The 22,566-nt window shown below is 51.1% G+C and overlaps 1 long non-coding RNA gene across 2 annotated transcripts in view; it reads left to right on the plus strand.

Annotated features, from left to right (window-relative positions):
* Positions 1-22,566, plus strand: part of LOC127490504 (uncharacterized) — a 102,396-nt gene that overhangs the window by 76,353 nt on the left and 3,477 nt on the right. The window contains exon 3 of one of the 2 annotated variants that reach the window (XR_011389737.2): positions 16,424-16,629. The exons of the other annotated variant lie outside the window; for it this stretch is intronic. This is a non-coding gene — a long non-coding RNA (uncharacterized LOC127490504). The remainder of the gene's footprint in view (positions 1-16,423; positions 16,630-22,566) is intronic. 2 annotated transcript variants of the gene reach the window in all.

Consider the following 22,566-nt stretch of genomic DNA (forward strand, 5'->3'; position numbering starts at 1 on the left):
CCCAGGCAACCATCAGCTCCTCTGCTGTGGCCCTGCTCGCTGGAGTCACTGATAGGAAGTGGTCAAAGCCAGGAGGGCGAAACAGAGAGTTCTTCTAATGAGACAGAGTCAGCCATCGAGAGCAATGCTGGACACACACACACACACACACACAGTTCCACCCTGGGTTACCATGACACAGTCACCCAGACTCCAGTTCTGCTACGGCCACGATCGTGATCCCTGGGGAAGGCTTTTCAGGGAGACAGCCAGGCCAGGTCTCCCTTGCTCATAAGTGAGACTGAGGGCAGACAGCATTGAGCCTGGTGAGGAAGCCTTCTTCTTGCCCTTGGCTTCGGTTCTTCTGCAGCTCATCCTCTCACCTACTTCCAGTAGGTGCTCAGAACTCCCAGTTCTAGCCCCCAGCAGAGCCTGGGTAATAAAGAAAGAGAACTCAAAAACTGTTCTCTGCCCAGGAAGGCTCACTGGCTGATAAGGAAGAGAGAACTCCTCCTCCTCCTCCTCCCTGAATCTCCTAACTTGAACCACAAATGCAGGTGGTGAAGCTCAGGACTAAGTGAAGGGTGAGGGGAGGGAGGCTGAGGGTTGCACTGATGGGCCCAACCAGGAGGCAGGATGGGTGCAGGGCCTTGTGCTTCGTGGGAGACTTGGGAATAGCTGTAGGCTTTCTGTGTGTGTGAAAAAGAGCCCAGGGAAGTGTTTTGAGTCTTGCAAAAACCAGTCTTAAATAGAAGGAGGAAAGAATTTTCCCTTGGTAAGCTTCTGCGGACTGTGTTCCAGGGCCCTTGAGGAGAGAAGAGGAAAGAATTTAATTTCCCGCTGGAAGGCTTTGCACGCCGCAGAGACGGGGGGTGGCGGCTGATGTGCATGAGGAGGAGTCTTCACAGGTGGGCCTCAGTTTCTCAGGGGCTCAGGAAGCCCTGTGTGTGTTTGGGCCCTTATGGCAAATCACTCCTTTGTATTTGGACTTGGCTGTGTGTTGAGCAAACTGATCCAACAGCCCCTCTGTACGCAGGGTGGTGCAGGTGTTTGTCTGGTCTCTGCTCTTCCCAGTACCTGTGACCTCCAACAGCCTCTGGCCACCTGCCTAGTTTCTGAATTTCTGTGACTCTGGCCTCAGTTTTCTTGGCTGTTAAATGGAGAGTTTAACTGCAGTCCCTGTGCAGCTTTCGTCGGGGGGAGGATTACAGGATTACATGATGTAAAACATGTGAAGGACTTCATATGGTGCCCAACACACAGTGGCTGCTTTTTGAAATCAGTGTTTGAGGAATAACTTTGGATTTGCAGGGAGAGTGCAGCTTCCCCTGTTTCCCTCACCCAGTTTCTCCTAATGTTAACGCCTGACATAACTGTGCTACCCCTGATGAGAGGAAGAAATATCAGCAGTCCTGTGCTCACTCTGCAGCATTACTGACAATAACCAAGACATGGTAACAGCCCAAGTGTTCACTGATGGATGAGTAGATACAAGAGATGTGATATGTGTATGAATATGTGTACACACACACACACACACACAATGGGAAATTATTCAGCCTTTAAAAAGGAAATTCTGACAGATGCAATAACATGGAGAAAGCTGAAGGCCATTATGCTATGTTAAATAAGCCAGCAACATAAAGACAAATGTTGCATGATCTCACATGTGTGTAAAACCTAAACAGGTTGAATTCAAAGAAGCAGAGAGTAGAATGGTGATTTCCAGGAAGTGGGAGTGGGAGAAATAGGGAGGTCTTGGTCAGCGAGCACCAAGTCTAAGTTACACAGGATGAGTAAGTTCTGGACCTCATTGAAAGGCAGAGTTAGAGAGGTCTCCATCTGCTGGTTCACTCCAAGCCAGGAGCTTCTTCCAGTTCTCTCACGTGGGTGCCAGGGCCCAAGCACTTGGGCCATCTTCCGCTGCTTTTCAGGCAGATTATCATGCAGTTGGCTTGGAAGTGGAGTAGCTGGGACTGAAACCAGCACCCATATGGGATGCCATCATTGCAAGTGGCAGCTTTACCTGCTATACCACAGCACCAGCCTCCACCGCTAATAATTCTATAGTGAATATTTGAAGTTTTCTAGAAGAGGAAATCTTAAATGCTTTTACCATAGAATTAAAAAATGTGAGGTGATGGATATGCTAATTAGGTTGATCATGGTTATCATTTCACATGGCATATGTGTATCAGAACATCACATTAGAAACTGAGATAGATACAGTCCTTTGGCCAGTTACACCTCAGTAATGCTGGAAATAAATGGGTGAATTTGGAGGGGATGGTCCACAATATGAGAACAAGAGCGAGAGAGCGAGAGAGAGAGAGAGGGAGCAAACACGCAACACTGATACAATGTATTAGTTCAAGATTTTATTTGGATTTTACTAGCTTTTCTACTTGTGTCTTTTCTTCTGTGACCCAAGCCAGGGCACCAAATTACTACTTTAGACTTGTTTTTATTATCCTTCCTCTGTTAGTCTGGAAGCCGCTAAGGATCGAAGTAGCATTTTCTCCTCTCTCAAACCCAGCACAGGCCATGCAGCGAGGGCCCAACCGGAACTTAGGGATGCCATAAGTAACTTGGCTCTAAAACCATTTTGCCCTAAATCTCCTTGACTTGGGGAGACCATTAGGCTAGCAGTCCTTGGAGCTCCACCAACCTTTGGCCTCCCTACCTGTGGAGGACAGAGCCAGGACATGTGTAGAGGGGCCTCCTGGACTTGGGGACACAGGGGCAGCGAGGTCCCCAGGGCATTTGTGTTGTGCTCTTGCAGGGAAGGAGTCCATTTCTCTGAGGCTCCTGAGCCAGTCTTTGGCCCCTACTACCATCCCAAGCCCATACAGCGTCCAGTGCACTCTGTAGAAGGTGCCTGTGCCCCAGAGCCCATAGCCCATAGCTTTCTTTATAATGTGACTCCTTGGAGCAAGGCCTGGCCTCAGGGAGCCCTGCTTGGAAGTCTCGTTTGACATTTAGAAAGAACCATGCTCAATTTCTGCCTGGGGCCAGTGGTAGCAGAGAGAGTAGGTTGGGATCCACAGGGCTTACAGCCCTCATGGTATCCTCCAACCTCATGCCCCTTCTCTGGGCTCAGTCTATGGTGGCTTTGGAGGGTTCTGTCTGGGTGCTGGCCTTATATGATGGGCCTCAGTAGGTATCTCCTTTCCTGGTGCCCTGATACTTTTCTTAAGGGGAGGTGAGTGGCCCCTAAACCCCCACTGGTGCAGACCCCAAGGAAGAGTTTGCCATGCAGACCCTCAGCCCTTGTCCTGGCTGGAACCAGAGGCCAGGCCTTCGTCCTGTCTCAGCACCTGCTCTCAGGGACGCCTGGCCCTGGCCCTTTCCAGAGGAGCTGCTGTTCAGCACAGTGGTTTTGGTTCCTGTGCTCGGAGCTGTGCCACATGCTCCTGACACACCAAGCCCAAGCCTGGTCATCAGGCAAACGCCTGCCTGGCGCCAGGAGTGACTCACGACCAGGCATGTACACTTCGCCTCCATGACTTGTCCAAGCCCTAAGAACATGAGTGTTTTGAAACGTCAAATCAGTTTCTTCTCTTAAAAACTAGAACCTCAGGCCCTCAGAGGCTTTGCCCCTCAAATGGGGGTGACAGGTTACCGGGGCAGGAGACGTGGGCTTGGGCACAGCTGTGCCCCTCCCAGCCTCAGTTTCTGCGGCCATAAGATGAGGATGTTGGCGTATGGTCTTAGGGGGTAGAGACAGTGCTGTGTGGTTTATAAGAAAGGGTATTTGAGATCCACCAGGGCCAATGATTCCTTGTGAATGTGTAAGCTGTGTTTTGCAGTGAGTCTAAACACAGGCAAAAATGGCAGGAATGTAAACAGTGCTTGCAAAACCCCCTTCTGCGGCTGTTTGTGGGGGAGGCAGGAAAAAGAGAAGGCGTGAGCTGGTCTCCCAGGGACCAGTTTGCTAGGAGTCCTAGATGACTTCTCTACAGTGGCCCAGAGCTGGGTAAGCAAGTTGCCTGGAGTGCAGTTCTTTCACCCTCTCCTGTATAGAGGCTTGAAGCCTATGGCCCTGATTGCCCAGCTGCCCTGAGGGAGGGCCCTGAAGATGCCCTGTTGCCAAATTTGAATTCCTGTTGAAGCCAAACAACTGAGTGATGGGGGCTTGAGTGAATCAATCTGTGGGAACGGGAGCAGAGGCTGGGGCAGCCTGTGGGCCAGGACTGGATGTTGCCGTGGGGTAGCTGGAAGACATAGCATCTGTGGGCCACATGATAGAGGGCTTTCAGATTGCTCGGGTAAGACTGCTTTAGAGTGGGAAAGAGTTCTGTGGCTAATAACACCCACTGGGAGAGACAGGTATAAATGATCATGCTGGTGTCAGCCAGCTGGGAATGCCTTCTGTGAGGGGCGGGAATCTGTAGGGCCTCATTGTGTCCTCCATCGAGTGTGTGTTGAGTGTCTGATATTTACCAGATCCTGTGGTGGTGCCTGACTTCACGGTGGCTGGAGCCTGGTTGGCAAGAAAGAGCGTGAACAGGTGAAACAGATGAGGAAGAGATGACAAATGCTGGGCAAGTGGGCAGGGACAGCCTCTCAGGGCAGGTGGCCTTCCCCTGAGACTGGAAAGCTTCAGAGAATCCCGTGTCCTGAGAGTAAGACAAGGAATCCCTGGCTGACTTAGCAGCGCTGGCTGAGGCTTGATGGACAGCGAGGGAGGCTTTGAATGAGTGGGGGCTGCGGCACAGGTAATGCACACGTGGGGTCTGCTTGGCTGCGAGTTCTGGGCAGAAGGGGTGGCTTTGGGGGTGAGGATGCTTGTGTGGAACCAGGAGGCAAAGAGGAGGATGTGTGTACCCATCAGAGACTTGGGAATTGACCTGCCCTGCCAGCTGGGCGAAGTGTGGCATCTGGGTTGCTTCATGCAGAGTCCTGGCTGAGCACGGAGGACCTTGGCTCTGCAGGGACTCATCAGTGACTGAAAGGAGCTTCTCCCTCTCTACCCACTTCATGTGGAGGCACTGTCAGAGACCAGCCGTTCTGTCTTTCAATGTTTCATATTTTCTCCAAATAGACACGTGCTTGGGTTCCTGGACTCCCATTTTAGTTGACCCACAATTGCTTGAGGAGAGAGCCCCTGAAGTGTCCGTCTCCAGTGACAAGGTGACTCCTGCCCTCAGAGAGGTCAGAGAGGTAGTAACGGAACCTTGGATTTACAGCATGTTCTTGATCCAACTTTTCCAACTAAATCAGCCCAAGGAGGAGGTAGATGGGTCTGAGGCAGGGGCTGTGATTGTGGCAAGAGGAAGTGAGGGTGCTGCTCTCCTTGTGTGAAATTTTGGGGGCATGCCTGCATGAACACTTCCAATACTCCAGGCTCCTAGTCTTTGACATCCAGGTCCAGTGCCCAGCACTTTGTGTAGCTTTGTTCCGCCTCACAGACCTTGCTGAGACCTGTTCTCTGGCCCTGGTGAGCTCCTGCTGCAAGCTGACTGTGTTGAACCCTGCTGTGCTAGCTCGAAGGTCTAAGCCATGCCCTCCAGTGTTGCGAGTGGGGAGAGTCTGCTGGACTAGATGGGTGCTGAGCTTCCCGGAGGCAGGGCCCCAGCAGCCTCTGAAAGCCAAGCAGGGGAGTACGGTGGTCCTATGGGCTGTGGCTGGGGACGTGCTTGATGTCACTAACGTGGAGGAGGTAGGGGGCATCGGGCAGGGGGAGAAGAGAGCATCTGAGCAGCTCATTCAGGCCTGTAGGACCTTGGAGAAGGCTGTGAATCTCTTGGAACGTTCTTTGTGCGAGACAGTTTTTGCTTTGTGAGCCCTGACTGGAGATGTTTACGAAATCAGGGCCCCAACTTGGAGATGCTACAAGATTGAGAGCCCAGTGACCAGATGTGGTGCATCTTTTCCTTGACCCCAAATCCCAGAGGTGCCACAGCGGCCGTTTGCTTCTCTGTTTCCCTTTCCAAAAGCCTCACTCACCAAGCGCAAAGGTCAAAACTATGAGCCAACTCCAAGATACGTCAAGAACTGCTCCCCCTGCCCCCCTCCCCCATCCCCGGCACACCTCCCGCTCTCTTAGTCCCGAGGACCGAGGGCTGTTGCCGGCCTCTGAGAGGGCCAGGCTGTGGTGAGTGTGATTGAGGATGACACTTGCTTCTCACAGGGTGGAAGGGAGCCTCCAGACACAGCGAGTTCTCAGGAACCAGCCAGGGTCACAGGGAGGGAATCGCCCTGTAGAAGGGTGAGCCTGGAGCTAAGCTTGGTCACGCGCTGAGGCATGGAGCTGAAAACCTCTTTTCCTGAAGTCGCTGCTTGTTATTAAGCATCTACTGTTAGCCTAGCCCTGGGGGTGGGGTGGGGGGGTGAGCAAAGGCTGTCAGTCCCCTAGCGTCAAACCCACAAGGGTTACTCTGCAAGGTGGTTTGCTCAGAGGCAAACAGAACTAAGATCATTTGGCCCCTGCTTTGGGGTTGAGCTTGTCACCCAGTGACAGGGTGGAGGGAGCTGGTATCCTGCCTCTCAGGCTTCCTGTCCTGATTGCAGCAGCCCGAGCTCCTGACCAAGGGCAGTGCCTGCTTGGTTTATCTGTGAGCAGGGTGTGGGCAACGTGCTCTGTCCCACCTTCCTCTCTGGTCCCATCTCCGAGCAACAGCACACTAATCCATTTTTTGCCATCATCTCCAAACCCACCCCTATTTGCCTGCTCTGTGGGAACACTTCTGTGCTAGCAGAAAGCAGGGAAACCTTGCTGATAGATGCTGTGGTGACACCAGAGAGGATGAGCTTTTCTGTTCCTGGCTGCAGGAGCTGGATCTACCAGGTATCTGCAGAGCCAGCTGTTTCCAGATTGGGTCCTGAGAGCTGGGCTCCTGCCAGGGAGTGGGGAGGGGACACCTTGAGCTCCCGCAGTGCCCAGTGGCATGTATTCCTCGCTGCCCCTCAACATATTCTCTCTAGGACAATGCCATCAGTAAGTCACTTCCTTGTGAGTGGCGTCCCTCAAGACTCTCTCAAATGGCTGTACAGGAAGTTCCAAAGCATGGCCTCTATAGATACCTTCTCCTGACATCCCAGAGAGTAGAATCCCAACAGGTTCCTCTCCCCGCCCGGCCTTCTCCAAGGTCTTCATCCCAGCCCTGGGGGAAGGGAAGGGCACATACTATCTCAGATGTGGCTGTGGCTGCTACCTACATCTGCACCAGGATCTTGCTCAGAGTTTGCTTCAACTCTTACTAGCCATTGTTTTAATTCCCTATTAGTAATTCTTTCTTGACTTTTTATTTATTCATGATTATTTATTTGAAGAACAGAGAAATTAAAGGAGAGAGAGAGAGATTTTCCCCCATCTGCTAGTTCACTCCCCAAATGCCAGCAATAGCTGGGACTAGGGTAAGCCAGAGTCCAAGGCCAAGCTGAAGCAGGACCCAGGACCTCAATCCAAGTCTTCCATGTGGGTCGCAGGGACTCAAGTACCTGGCGCATCACCTGTTGCCTCGCAGGTGTGCATTAGCAGGAAACTGAAATCAGGAGCAGAGCTGGACCTTGAACTCAGGCACTCTCACATGGAACACGGGCATCCCAAGTGGTGTCTTAACTGGTATGCCAAAAACCTGCCCCTGTTAGTAATTCTTTATATTTACTTTCTTCTGTTTGCATTTCTGTGTGGTTTCTTTGTGCTGACTGGACCCCAAGGACTGGACTTTAAGCAGAACATTTGGTTGTCCACTAGTAAGGACTGAAAAATGGCCAGGAGCATGGGTCTACTTTGCTTTGTGGGCAGCTGCATGGGCAGGCACTTGAAAGGAGCAGGATTGGAAGACGAACGATAAGAATATCTAGGTACAGGTACAGAGATGGACCTCTCTCAGAATGAGTACAAATGGTGAAGGTGTTGTCTTGTGTGGACATCCAAAGGGTACCATCTACTGTGGAGGAGTTTGGCTGGTGGACAAAGTGACCAGCTTGGTAGCTATCAGCCAGTAGCTCCCCAGTTGCAGCTCAGTGGGCCATGAACACAGGTGCTGCGTTGACTGGGGAGGAGGACGTGCAGGGGCTTAGCAGCACGGACATCCCCCTTACGAGGGCTGCCACGGCTACTACTGCAGTTGGGCACCTAATCTGCCTCCAGCAGAGACCAACATGAAGTCTCTGAAATGATCCTGTTCCTGGGGGGCCTAGGCGGGCGGCCATGTGGTGACAGACTGGTGATGGTGGGCCTCTTCAATCTTGACGGTGCCAGGTATTTGGCATCACTGGATGAGACTTGTATCCCAGACAGCTTAGCTTTCTCTCTGCATGGTGCTTCTCCTAGCCCCACTACTCCTGCTTTCACGGAGTACTTTACCCACCATCCTGGCATTCTCTACAGCAGGAACCATGATTCCAGAAGCCACTTCTCAGTAGAGGAAGTATGGTCGTGTTTCCAAGGAATAAATGGCCTTACCATATACCACATCAGCTGGAAGAGAGTGGGCTGAATGAGATTTGCAGTGGTTTACAGAAGACTCAGTGGCAGCTCCACTTGGAAGCAATACCTTGGAAGGACAGGGCTCTGTTTAGAAGGCACAGTCTTGTGCTTTGAATCAGAAACCATAGAGGGCGAGCATTGTGGCACGGTGAGTTAAACTGCCACTTGGGATGCCCATGTCCCATATCATGGAGTGTCTAGAGCTGAATCCTGCCTCTGCTTCTGATCCAGCTTCCTGCTCATGTGTCTGGGAGGCAGCAGCAGATGACCCAAGTACTTGGGGCCCTGCCACCCACATGGGTGACCCAGATAGAGTTCACAGGTTCTGGCTTTGGCCTGGCCTGTCTCTGGCAGCTGTGGGCATAAATAAATAAATAACCAAATTTGAAAAAGAAGAAACCACAATACAGTATTTTTTCCTGATAGAGTACATGGGTCTGGGAAGCAAGGGCTATAAATGGGAGTTTCATCTCTCACTGTTACGCCTAACAGTCCACACACAGGATTACAGCTGGAGTTACAACTGTACTCTCATTAAATTGAAAGATAAGATCTGGCCATTTTGAGCTGCTTAGGCCACTGAACCAACATGCAGAGTAAGTACTGACTCTTCTGGTTGGAGTGAGTGATCCTGATTACCGTGAAATAGTGGGGTTGTAGCTACACAACAGGGAAAGAATGACTGGTTCTAGAACACTGGAGGTTCTCTGGGGTGCCTTTTAATACTTCCGTGCAAAGTAGTAAGGGTTACTGGTAAACTACGGCAACTAAAAGTAGGCGTGGTGATTAGGGACTCAGGCCTTCCAGGAATTAAGGCTTGGGTCACCCCACCAGGAAGAGAACTCAGCTAACTGAGGTCCTGACTGAGTATGAGGGCACAGAATGGTTAGTAGAAGAAGAAACCACAGATACTGGTTATGACCTCATGACCAATTACACAAATGAGGGCTGTACCACTTACGTGTATTTTAGGGGAGAGACTGCCTGTTGGATGAGGTTTAAGGAGCTAGAGGGAGGGAGGGGAGTTTCCCATGGACTGACCAGTCTCCAGTCCCCTGGAAGACAAAGGAGCTGACAGCACCAAGGGCCAGCTCAGTAGGCGAGCTTGCCTGTGATGGGAGCCCCAGGAAGGAATGGCTTGTCAAGGGCATTTCTTTAGAAGCTTCCATGCCCCAAGACTGGGGTTGTCCCAGGAATTCTGTCACCATATGTGACTGCTCAGGGTTTTTAGAGGGGCCTTTGTTCTCTCTGGGACTGGTGACACCTGGTGTTGATACCTAGTGGTGGGGGCAGTGGAAACTTGTCACCGGCCATGTGGATCCTCAGTTTTTCAGTGACAATGGCAGCCTCTCTGAGAGCCAAAGCCTCCTGGGGAGCAGCCGCTGGGGGCCCCTGGTGTGGCACTCACCAAGCGATGTGTGTGGACAATCCTTCGGGAACAGGAGGACCCAGCACTGTGAGGATGGATTGTGATTTGCAACAGTTTAGGGGCCGCTCACACACCTCAATGTCTAGGCCCTATAATGAAGCTATGGGAGGAACAGCATCATATTTTGGTTTCTGGTTTAAGACTTAAACTTCACCCCATGGGAGTGCCCCCACCCTTGCCAAGGTGTGGTCTCCCGAATGGGCTGTAACCTAGGGCTCAGTAGGCTGATCCAGTGTTCCAGAAGGCCAGACAATTCCTAGCCATATGCGGTCAGGGGATGAGACCATTATGAGTAAAGTGGCATGGAAGATATTTTATTGAGAGTCAGTCTAATGCAATTGGGGGAGCTGGTGAAGTCACTAGAGAGCTACTTTCTCTGCATTTCATAGTGAGCTGGAAGTTGCTGGTGGTCAGGAAGAAAAACTGACAAGTGTGTGCTGGCTGGGTTCTGTTAATCTGGCCAAAGTCCAGTACCCAGTTATTTATTAAAACACAGATTTAACCATCTACAGCCAGTGGACTTTGAATGGAGGAGATGACCCTAGATGATGTGGGTGGGCCTGATCCAATCAGTTGGAGGCCTCAAGTGCAGAAAGTGAGATTTCCCAGAGAAGAAGAAATTTCTCCTTCATGACTCCAGCATCAAGTCCTGCCTGAGTCTCCAGTCCCCCTGTGTGGACGGCGGGAACTCAGCCTGCCCTACTCCTTTGTGTATTCCTAGCAGCGCCGAGTGCAGGGCTTGGCCCAGACCGGGTTCTCAATAAATATTTCCTGTATTGAAACGACATCCATCTGTCGGAGTCGGTGTGAACAGAGCTCTGCCTTGGGGCAGGGGCGGAAGCTGAGGGACCTGGGAGGGCCTTTCCTGTCCTCAGATCCTCTGACAGGGAGTGGGAAGCGGTCCAGACTCTAAATAGGTTGTTGGGAGACAAAGTGGGAAGGGAATGGAGATCTATAAAGTATGCACTTGCAGGGGGAGTGCTGGCAACAAGGCCACCTGGGGGGAAGATCGTGAGGCTCTGCCTGCTGCAGGTGAGAACTGATGTTGGGTCTTTGGATGGACTGGGCGCTTTCTGAGCACTTCCCATAGAAGCCGTTAACTCACTTTACGACACAAGAAAAGTACAGTTCTGATGGCTGTCTCCCAGATGGGAGAAGAGGGAACAAAGAAGGTAAGTAGCTAGAAAAGGATCCATTTCTCCCCTCGGGGGCTCCTTCTCCAGGCAGGTCCCTTCAGGCAAAGGGAAGTGGCCCTTTTGTCTGTCACATCCAAGTCTAGCCTGCAGCCTCCACTGGGTTCTGTTTTCCGCTTTGCCAAGAAGGACCAGGGCCAGAACAGGTTTCCCATCTTCTTGGGAGCCATGGCATGGTCTGCACTAGCCCTGGTGGTCTCTGATGTGGGGACAGATTTCTGTGTAGATCTTGTCGTTCAGAGCCGTAGAGCTGGCTATGTGGCCACATGTGCAATTCATAAAGTTTGCATTTTCCATAGAAATGGTTTTCCAGAGCATTTTGGCTCGAGCACTGCAAGCTTTCAAGAATTTCAGTCGAGAAATGCTGTCCGCAGATTGCTCAGCTCCGTACATCCTCCCCCCGGCTGTGCAGTTTGGCACGGGCGCTCTGTTATTGCTCCAGGATCAGAGTTTGAAGTTTTATTTTATTAATATTCTTGTCTGCAGGATTTGAGGGGGAGGAGCGGGAGCGACACTGGCTTATCCAGCCCAGTGACATTGCACTTGGCTTCTTTCTGTCATTTAAAACCCCGTTTGCCACGTTGAGTCATGACCTCCATATCCCGAGGGCTGGTCTTTGTGTACCACATGGAAGTGTGTGACTACAGGTGAAGGGATATGGTTAGCGTCGTTATAAATGTCCAGCCACAACATTAGTTAGATTTAAGAATTCCCTGTTTGCTGTAATGTCTCTAATCCAAAATAAACTTGACTTCAAGGCCAAGGTCTGGTATAGTAAGATTTAACCTTGGTCCCTATTGAGGCTCTTTCCCCGACCACCCCTTATGCTGCATTGTGAAAGCTCTCAGGCTCACACTGGCCAGCACCAGGCAGGTTGTGCTGGTCTCCAGCCTGCAATGGTCATCTGATACGCTCCTTGTTTATGCTACTTGTTTAAGCCCCTGAGGTCCACCCTAGGCAGTTTCGCTACTTTTTACACTCAGCTTGGGTACTAGGTCAATGCTAAGGCTTAGGGTCCTGGGTCCTGGGTCTGTTCTCCCTACTCAGCTGTTTCTCTTGGAGGTTTTCTGGACTTGCCAACTATAGAATCCCTTAGCTGCTGACCTCTCCAGGTTAGCACTGTCTCTCTCCTTGATAGGCTGCATCTTGTCTCCTCCAAGATAGATAAGTTGGGATCCTAACTCCTAGTGCCTCAGAATGTGACCTTATTTAGAAACAAGGTCATTACAGATATAATTAGTTAAATTAAAAGGAGGACATGCTCGAGTAGGGTGGGCCTCCCAATCCTGGTGTCGTTAAAAGAATAGACTCAGAGACACATGAGGAGAAAGGCCATGTGACAGCAAGGCAGAGATTGGAGTTACCCATCCACAAGGCAAGGGATGCCAAAGATTACCATGGCCAGCAAAGCACTGGAGGCTAGAGAGGGGCAAGAAGGGATCCCTAGAGCTCCCAGGGGCTCAAAGGAAGTGTTTAGCCTCGGAACCAACAGGAAAGTAAATCTCTGTTTGCTGAGGCTGCCCAACCTGTGGGTCTCTGTGACAGCTGCCCTGGGAAATGAATGCTTCCTCCATCTCAGTTCACTGAGAGGTTCTGGTGCCCCACCACCACAGCCACCCTGTACCCTCTAAGAGGGCCCAGCATAGCCTGACCTCAGTGAGTGGGTGAGCAACTCAGGATACTGGCTGCCCTTTTCAGAGGGTGGCTGTTGCAAAGGTGTTTGGAGCCTAGCTGCATTCCCTCTGGTGGCCACAGTATTGATCTCCATCACTGCTTAGTTCTCAGCCAGGCTACATCATCCTTGGGTAACCAGGCCATTGGAGTTTGGGGCTAACAGCTGAATGCAGGAATTTTCCTCCCCGTTTACCCCGCCATTGTAGAGACCATGCTCAGACCCCAGTGTGACCCAGGATACTTCTCAGAATGCTGAGAGCAGGACTGTCAAAGATTCCCGAGACACAAACTCTTATGTATTTTTATGGCTCATGGCAGCCATAAACAGGTCATGAGCTATGGGGTAAAGAAACCAGTGGTTGGCTCTCTCCTCTGCGTGTGCAAAGAATCGTGTTGAGGGATTGTTTCCTCCTAGCCTCTGGCTCTGTGGGTACTGGGTGTGCAGCTCTGCTTTATGGTCTTTCTCAGCTTTGTGTTCTCTCTGGAGGGTCTCAGTCTTGCATTATCCCTGGAGGATCTCTCAGCTCTTCTCCGTGTTAGGGCTTCTTGTCCACCTGCTCTTTAGCACCTGTATCAAAGGCCTTGCTTCTCATCCAGGTCTTGGATGTGGGAGGCTTTCCAACCGGCTTTAGCATGTGGGCCCTTAGCCCTGTGTGTATGTCTGTTCCTGCTGCATTTAAACCGGGTTGCACACAGGCCGAGGAGATGAGGTCTTGGGCTCTGGAGTGTCTCCAGAATAGCAGGGACCAATATGAGTTGTAGATAATGGCCAAAGCCACGAATGAGAGAAGCCAGACAGAGCCTCAGCTGTGAGACACTCAGTCTTAGACCATTAGTCTTCAAGCACATGTTTGTTGAGCAGTTACCCTGCACCAGGCACCACACACTGAGGAAACAGTGAGGGTAAACCGGATTGGAATCCTCACCCTCTCATATTTACATGCAGATAGACTGCAGTGAGGGAATAAGCAGGAAAACAAAGCAGGAGGTCAAAAGCTGGAAGGAACAGAAACATATTGGGAAGTGGAGTGTGCTGGACCAGGGAAAGCCACTCCAGACAGAAGCTGCACAGGCCACCTGGTGCTGGTGGCATGTTCTTCATGCAAGGCTAGCATCAAGCCACTGGTGTGGAGAGAGGGCCCCTTTTAAGACAGGATGGTGAATGTATCAGATCTCATTGGAAGTATCCTGATCAGTCTTCTGGATGTTTCCAGTGATGGAGGCAGAATTAATTAATCTTTAGTTAAAGAGCACCTTCCCGGGTGATCTGAAGAAAAAGGAGTCATACAAGTGGGAAGGGAAGGGATGGAAAGAAAGCGGCTGATATTAACATCCTCATGTGTGCCTGGGAACCACTGACATGGAGGCCTGTCTTTTCAATTGGTACCCGATGAGAGAGAGTCACGCTGTGGCTTCCTGGGGTCTATTACGTGGGTCTCTGTGTTTGAATGTCTGTGACGACCCAGGAGCTGACCGTGATGGGAATAGGATGCATCAGTCACAGAGCGGAGGGCACAATGATTGGGAGGCAGGAGTCCCAAGCAGGCTCCCCTGACCCTCAGTTCACAAACTTCCCACCAGCCTAACAGGCCTGACCATGTTCCAGATAAGGAGCTCCTGGCTGTGCGTGTCTGGCCCAGATTCCCTAGACAGTAGTCTCAGCAGCAAGTGCGGCAGCTGTTACAGTGTGTTACCTACTTGTGCTAACCTAGCAGCATGGCACCCTTCCTGAGACGGTTCACAAAGAGCGGGACTTAAAGCTCAACTCTGGGCGAAAGGATGCTCCACATGCTGCAAGTCAGAAAGTGTTTCCTCCCTTGGCGGCCTTCATGCATTGTTCTTCCCCGTGGATGCTTTCTCATGAGATAGTCTCCTTCTCATTGATGCACAGACGGGCTGTGTTGGTGGGAGAGGTGTGTGTTGTAAGCTGGGATTTGGAACAGATGAACATCAGGTGGTGAAGCGCATGTGCTTCTGGTTTGTTCCTGCACTTGGTATTGGATGGCTCTGCTCATTCATCCCCAGGACTTCACTGTGTGTTCTGAAATCAGAACACATTTTAAAATTTGTTTTTTATTTATTTGAAAGGCAGAGTTACACAGTGAGAGAGATGGGGAAAGACAGAGATCTTGCTTCCACAGGTTCATTCCCCAGATGGCCACAATAGTGGGGCTGGGCCATGCCAAGGCCAGGAGCTTCCTCCAGATCTCCCACATGGGTGCAGGCACCCAAGCACTTGAGCCATCCTCTGCTACTTCTCCAGACACATTAGGAGGGAGCTGGATCGGAAGTGGAACAGCCAGGACTTAAACTGGTACCCAAATGGGATAGATGCTGCATTCTTAACAGGCTCCTGGATGCTGCTGCTGCTGCTGGTGGTGGTGGTCCATGGCCCACTCTGAGTAGCAAGGACTCAGAAGAACCCCCAACACTGAGTAGGCACATATCATCTGTTGGCTGTGTTTTTCTAACTGAGTCTGAAGCCGTGTTGCATAGAACCTGAGGCAGTGAGCTTGAGCTTCAAAGTTGAGATCTCAGAATGCCCCTGACATTGCCAATCCCAGAGTCACACCAGACCCCCGAGAATGAGGCTGATGGTCGACCTTCAGGGAAGTGGTTAGAGTGCATTTGCTGCTCCTGATCCCAACTCTCTGTGCTCATGCTGCTGCCACAGGAGGAGAAGGCCCCAGGATCACCTGGCTTCTGCTTTAACTTATTTTCTGCTCCCTTCCTTCATTTTTGGCAGGTGTGAGGGCAAGAGAGACAGTAGCCCAGGCAAGTGAGAGAAGCACCACAGGTGCCCAGGTGGCTGGGAGAAGCTTGGAACTGACCAAGATTGGCCCACCCTATGTATCATCTATGGTCATGGGAACCTCAGCTGTGCTCTTAGAACAGGCCCATCATGTGACTCAGGTTGCCATGGTAGCTAGCAGCCTTGGGGAAGGTGAATGAGCTGGGGTTTCTGTGTCCAAGACAGCTGGGATGCCAACATTCAGGCATCAGATCTCACCCATCACACAGCCTTGTTGTACAAACACAACCAGCACATCAGTCTGTAAAGTTGAAAGAATCACCCCCTTTTCTCACCCTCCCAGCCACCTCTGGAAGAGTAACCTTGAGTTTCTTTCTAGTGTTCCTTCTATGGGCACACCAACCTGTCAGTAACAACCAGGCCATGCTATACACATCATCCCACTAGTTTAACTTGTGTTTTTCACTTCAAAATAAGTCCTGGATGTTTTCTTATCAGTGTGTGCACCTGCCCCACTCTTTAACAGCTGCACACAGCGATGTGCATATACTGCAGTACAATTAAACCATGCTGTACTGAGAGCCATTGAGTTTATCCCTGCATTTTTATAAAAAAAAGATTTATTTATTTGAGAGGTAGAGTTACAGACAGTGAGAGGGAGAGACAGAGAGAAAGGTCTTCCTTCCGATGGTTCACTCTTCAAATGTCTCCAACGGCTGGAGCTGCGCCAATCCGAAGCCAGGAGCCAGGAGCTTCTTCCCAGTCTCCCATGCAGGTGCAGGGGCCCACAGACTTGGGCCATCTTCCACTGCTTTCCCAGGCCATGGCAGAGAGATGGATTGGAAGTGGAGCAGTCGGGACTAGAACCGATGCCCATATGGGATGCCAGCGCTGCAGGTGGAGGATTAACCTACTGTGCCATGGCGCTGCCCCTTATCCCTGCATTTTTATCTCTGCAGGTTGCGGTGGATGCTGTCTAGGACAGAGGCTGCACAGAAGAGTTGTTGGAGCAGAAAATAAGCACGTGTGTGTTTTTGATGAGTGGTGCCTTCCACAGGGATTGTGTCCTCCACGATTTCACTTCACCAGGGAGCTGGGCGAGTCCCCGCCACACGCTGCAGGAGGTCACCAGGCGTTCTCACTTTGCTCAGTCTTCGGGAGAAAGGTAGAACCCACGCTTGCCTCAGCTGTGTTTCTCAATCCCTGGAATGACTGACTGTGCATCTCTTCCGATGTGTCCTTGTCATCTGCTTCTCTAAATCAGGATGTGAGGAGCCAGGGACCGCTCCCCATGGAGGAAGCCCCGCCGAGCACTTCCTGCAGGATGAGGCAGTCTATCCTGCCTCTTCAAACCCTGCTGCAGAAGCAGCCCCAGCAGCCCCCAGAGGGCCTGCAACTCGTGTTAGAGGGAAGGAGAAAGCTTCTGTGTGACACCAGACGCTGTCTGTTCTGGTGACTGTTAATCGTCACTCTTTTTTTTTTTTTTTAGAATTATTTTGAAAGGTGGAGTTACAGAGAGAGGGAGAGACAGAGATAGCTTCCATCTGCTGGTTCACTCCCCAAATGGCTGCAACGGTCCAGTCTGGGCCATCCTGCTCTGCTTTCCCAGGCATATTAGCAGGGAGCTGGATCAGAAGTGGAGCAGCCAGGACTTGAACCAGAGCCCACATGCCGGCACTACTGGTGGCGGCTTTACCTACTAGGCCACAGTGTCGGTCCCTAATCATCACTCTTGATGGAGCCACTCTGCCAGCGCCTTGTGTCTAAGCCAGAGACCCATGCAAGCATCCACAGGGCCCTTCATCGCTGCCGTGTAGCCTGAGGGGAGACCCAGGGGCCTGGGCCAGCAGACCCCAGGTCAAACCTTTGCTCTCCCTGCAGAGGGCACACACAAGCTGCCCCGTGCTCTCTTCCATCTCATCCTCTTCAAAGTCCTGCAGCTTCTGAGTCGCCTCACTCACACCCTCCTCCTGCCACTGCAGCCTGAGCATCAGTGGCGGCTTTGCCAGCTCCTCTCTCAGCTCTGTGCCCATTTTAGCTTCTTGAATTTCCAGGGACCTTGTCTGGGTGCCCCTGATTCTCCATCTACACACCCCAGAGGCCTCCCAAGGTCATCCACTGGGGCTGCCTTGGTGTAGCCTCATCCAGCTGGCTGGCTGACAGGGCCTCTCCTGGGTCCTGTGCAGCTATTCCCCGGCTTTGGTGTCAATTCCACTTGGGGCTCTTGCCCAGGAAATCCACAACCTTCTTATCTGAGCATGTTTTCTCCCGCTGTGTGCCCCCTTAGTGAGTGGTGTTGATTCATCACCCATGCGGACACCTCAAGAGCCAGCCCCTGAGTCCTCCCTCCCATGGCCCTGAGTCCAATCCACACACCTCAGATTTTGCCCTAACTTCTCTCCTTGGGTTCCCTCCCCTTATATGTAGCCCATATTCAAGGCAGGTTGAGCTACTTAAAAAAAAATTACAGAAAAGTAAAAAGTGAAAGCAAAAAGATTACAGAAAAGTCTACTCTGTGCTTGCTAAGCAGCGCAGGTGAATGAATGAGGCCCAGAACAGATTATGCAAAAATGAACATAGCTGTGTGACCTGTGATTCCCCAGGCTACTCTCTGGCTGTCTCGCATCTGCACCTGTTATGGCAGGATTCTAACCCAGGAAATCGCTAGGGTTGCTTCACCTCCCAGAGCCTCAGAAAAGAATCCCTTGAAAGACAAGTTGCCCCTCCCACTAAAATCTGCTGTGGCCTCTGACAGGCTGGGTGATGTCTACTCATGAGCCACTAGCCAGGCGTTGATGTCTGCCACCTGTGATGTAGCCATGCATCTCTGGGAGCCCTCTGGGGGTGTGGTTTCTGCAGAACCTGGATCAGTGCTTTTAATGAAATGGCCCCTTGCTTCTTAGGTACCCATGGAAGCCTGGGCTGGCCTCAAATCCAAAGCACAGATGCCACAACAGACTTGTCCTTCTGACGGCCTCGGCTTTGTTACAGATCCAGCCAGTTGGGCCTGCTGTGCTCCGAAGGCTCTGTATTCCTCAGGCCAGTGGACTCCGGTAGCCTGTACCGCAGTCTCTGGCCCATGCGTGTCTGAATCCCAAGGACCAGCATGGAGCAATCTGGAACAAACTTTGCCTTAATGGGAAGTAGGATTTTGAAGGACCCCGGATAGCAAATTTTCTTAAATACTTTGTTATTCCTTTTGAAAAACATCTTATCCACCTTCACATCCTGCCTCCCCAACTCCTAAGCCTCCCTTAGGCCCGTCTGCCCCTTGCATGATGGATATGGGATCTCATTCTACTTCTTGGACCTGCACTTTGACCTGTGACCTTGAATAGTCTGTTCTTCCGTAGATCAGTTGGGACTTACCTCTCGCCCTCAGTGTGTGCAGTCCTTAAAGAGACAGTCCTCTTGCTCTGGTTACCATTACTGTTTGGTGAGACTCCAGCCATGTGATTTGACTGCTGGAGTCCATGACATTTATCACACGTGCACTAATGGGCAAAGACTTTGTGGAAGATAAGGTCCTTCTGTGACTGTCCAGGACACCGGCATGCTTGCCCTGTCTCGCCACCATATCACTGGGACCCTCGCCAACTCTCCTAACTTCTTCATCTCCCAGTGTTCCTTCCATAAAACGGGGGAAACAGTCCCCACTCCAGGGATCTGGTGAGATTCTATGTTTAGGCGTGTGCAATCCCTATGAGGAAAATTCCATTTATTAGAGGGCTAGTTTCAGCGATCTGTGCATGTGAGATCAGGAAATACTGCTGTGGTTTTCCAGTAAAACATCCCAGTGGTCTCCTGTCTTGAGATATCTTTCACATGAAGAGCTTGTGTTCAGGAAGAACTCAGCAGGCCAGAGTGAGGATTGAAATCCAATTCCAGTCACCCCTGGCCTGTATCTCTCTGCTCTCAAGTGGTTTTCCTATTATCTTGGGGAACTTCTGGAAGCAATGACCAACTTAACAGCTACAGCTGATAAACCAGGGCCCTTACTCTGGGACATGACAGACTTTGGGAAGATTTGGGGCAAGCTCAGAGAATTGCTCAGAGCAGGGGAAGAGAGAGAGGGAAAGAGAGAGAGAGAGACAGACAGAAACTGTCTTTCAAGAGCTAGTGGTGAGTTGGGAGGGATCCAGGGGTTATAGTTGTTGCTGATTAGGAAAAGGAAAGGAGAAATGAGGGTGCAGGGGGAGGTGACCATGGGAAAGGAAGAAGGGGACCAGATGGAAGTATAGCTGGACGATGCTTTGCTCATCCAGGATGATGGGAATGAGGTTTACCATGAGTGGGTTTCTCAGAATAAAGAATGTCAGCCCTGTGGCAGGTTTTGAGAAAAGATAATCATTTAGGAGGGGAGTCTTTCTCATGGGCATTGCATCATCTCTGGTTCTGGGAAAGAAATTCGTGGAGCAGCACCTTGCTTTGGCCACCGCCACTGGACCCTGAGTCCCAGGCAGCTGCCCATCAGTGTCGTGGAACATGTCCCATGCTTCTCCTTCTCTGGGTGTGTGGTGCCCTTGTCTCCACACGTCTGTTTCCTAAACCTCTTCAGTTCCGAATTCCCCTACAAACACTCTGGCATCTAGTGCCCACAGGAGGTGTCAAACTAGTGTGTTTGAATGAATGATGTAGGGCCATAAACCCTCTGCCACTCATGGGGGGGTTCTGTCCCATTGGTTAGGCATTGTCACTGTAACATTCTCAGGGCCAGGCATGAAGGCAAAAGGCTGTTCTTTGTTTCACTCTCTCTACCAACATTTCATCAACTCCTGCGTTGTCCCAGATGTGATGCCAGCATCAGAGGTGTCAGGATGAATTAAAACTGCTTCTTTCCTCCAAGGAGCTCACAATCTGAAATTAATAAGAAAAAGGTAGACATGACTCCATACAGCAAGTGCTTGGCTAAGAGGTGCATGTCTCACGTGCTGGGGGCAAAGAGAAGGGGTGGTGGCTCCCCTGTACCCATGATTCATTGCTCTGCTCTTCTCACGGTTGCTGCTGCTGCTGCTTCTTTAAGAAGATTTATTTATTTATTTGAAAGTCAGAGTTAGAGATGCAGAGGCAGAGAGTGAAAGATCTTTCATTTGCTGGGCCACTCCCCAGATGGCAGCAACGGCCAGAGCTATGCCAATCTGAGCCAGGAGCTTCTTCTGGGTCTCCCATATGGGTGCAGGGGCCCAAGGCCTTAGACCATTCTGCTTTCCTAGGCCATAGCAGAGAGCTGGACCCAAAGTGGAGTAGCTGGGACTCGAACCGGCTCATCTGGATGCCGGCACTGCAGAGCAGGGCTTTAACCTGCTGCGCCACAGCGCTGGCCTCCATGGCTGCTTCTGATGTACATGATGCATCTACTGCTTGCCATTGCCCCCTCCTGCTTCTCATCTGCTGATTGCCGGGGAATCAGGTATTTGAACTGGTGATCTTCAGAGCAGCCAGTTTCCAGGCTAGCTTGCCACATGTGACAGGTACCCGAGAAAGTCATGCAATCCCCATCCTATGTCCCACCCTCAGGTATTCTGATTTCCTTATCCAGACTGGGTCCCAGACACCCCTGCTGATGGTAGCTTGCAGCCAAGGTGAGCTCTAAGTGAGGTGGTTCTACACCTGTGAACTCTGAGAAGGCTTGGGGACCTCACCTTGGAATTAAGTGCACAGACTTCTGATGGCTCTTTCCTAAGCACAAAATCTGTTTTGAAATCTCTTGCATGTGAAGACACAGGTTTCTGCCAGTCATAGCGGCCAGTGGAGTCAGCTGAGTGGCGGAGCTACCCAGCGCTAAGAAATGGCCCCATGCACACTCTAGGCTGTCCCAGTATCTCACAAATAGTCCCAAATGGTGGTTGCATTCATTCCTAGTCAAATGTTTAAAATCTTAGCTACTAACTATTGGTGCTAGCAAGGAGCCAGAGATTCCATCACAGTGGCTGAATCATCAAGACTCGGGATCCCACAAACTGAGACACTTTAAGACTTTGGGTGTGAAAACTGAATGTAAGCTGTTTATATACCCCACAAAGTTTAATGTAACCTGACATCCATAACATTTATGGGAAGGGCAAAGTTTAAAAAGTCGTGACGATCTTCCAACTTGTGAAGCATCCTCTAAAATCAGCTCAGGCTCTGGCTCTATCCAGCTGTCGGTGACTTCAGTTCACAAGGCAGACGCCTGGTGCTGTTTGACAGCCCAAGATGAGATGATTGCAGCCTGCGGGCAAGCATTTACCGAGCACCTGCTCCGGGCCTGGCCTGGAGACTCATGAACACAGATGGACACAGATACTGTCCTGAGGCACTCCCTGTCTAGCGTGCCATCAACATGTGAGAGTGAATCCTAACCCAGGGCGTGGATCCCAGCTGCCTCCTCCTGCCCATGGGCTTGCACTGAGCAGCACACTAGGCTGAGAGGAAAAAGAGGCACAAGTCCTTCAGAGCCTTGTTCCCTGAGTTGCCATGCAGGATAATGTGTGTGTCTCTGTCGCTTTCATTAGGGAATGGATCGTGAAAGGGTAAACAAAGCCGCTGAATGCAACAGGTGTGTACTGAGCACCAAGCCTGGGAGGGGATCCCTGGGGAAGGCAGAGATCAAATATCTTCACCGTGGGACTTCAGAGGTATCACAGCTCAGGTGACAGAGGGACGACAATGCTTGGGTTATTCTCATACAAAAGAACACCAGTAATAATAGCAGACACCCTTTGAAAAGGTTCCATTTATTTGAAAGGCAGAGAGACACAGAGAAAGACCTTCCATTGGCTGACTCACTCCTCCAAATGCCAGTAATAGTCATAGCTGGGCCAGGCTGAAGCCAGGAGCCTAGAACTCAATCCAGATATCCCATATGGGTGGCAGGGACCCATGCACTTGAGCCATCACAAGGAAGCCGTCTGTGAGTGAGCACTCAGGGTGTGCTGGGCACAGTGCTATGAGCTTGTCATGAACACACCACACAGCACACTGGTCTGTGACATCAGTGCACTTATGGTGGTTTTATCTCCAAGGAAACAGACGGTGGGAGGTGAGCTCATGTGCCCAGGAAGAACCTGCCTGAGTCCCATTCTAGGCCCCGACTTCTCCAGAGCCTGAGCCCTCAGCCTCA

Source organism: Oryctolagus cuniculus, chromosome 6 (assembly GCF_051225735.1).
Source record: "Oryctolagus cuniculus isolate XC-2025 breed Fujian yellow rabbit chromosome 6, ASM5122573v1, whole genome shotgun sequence".
In the NCBI taxonomy this organism is placed as follows: Eukaryota; Metazoa; Chordata; class Mammalia; order Lagomorpha; family Leporidae; genus Oryctolagus; species Oryctolagus cuniculus.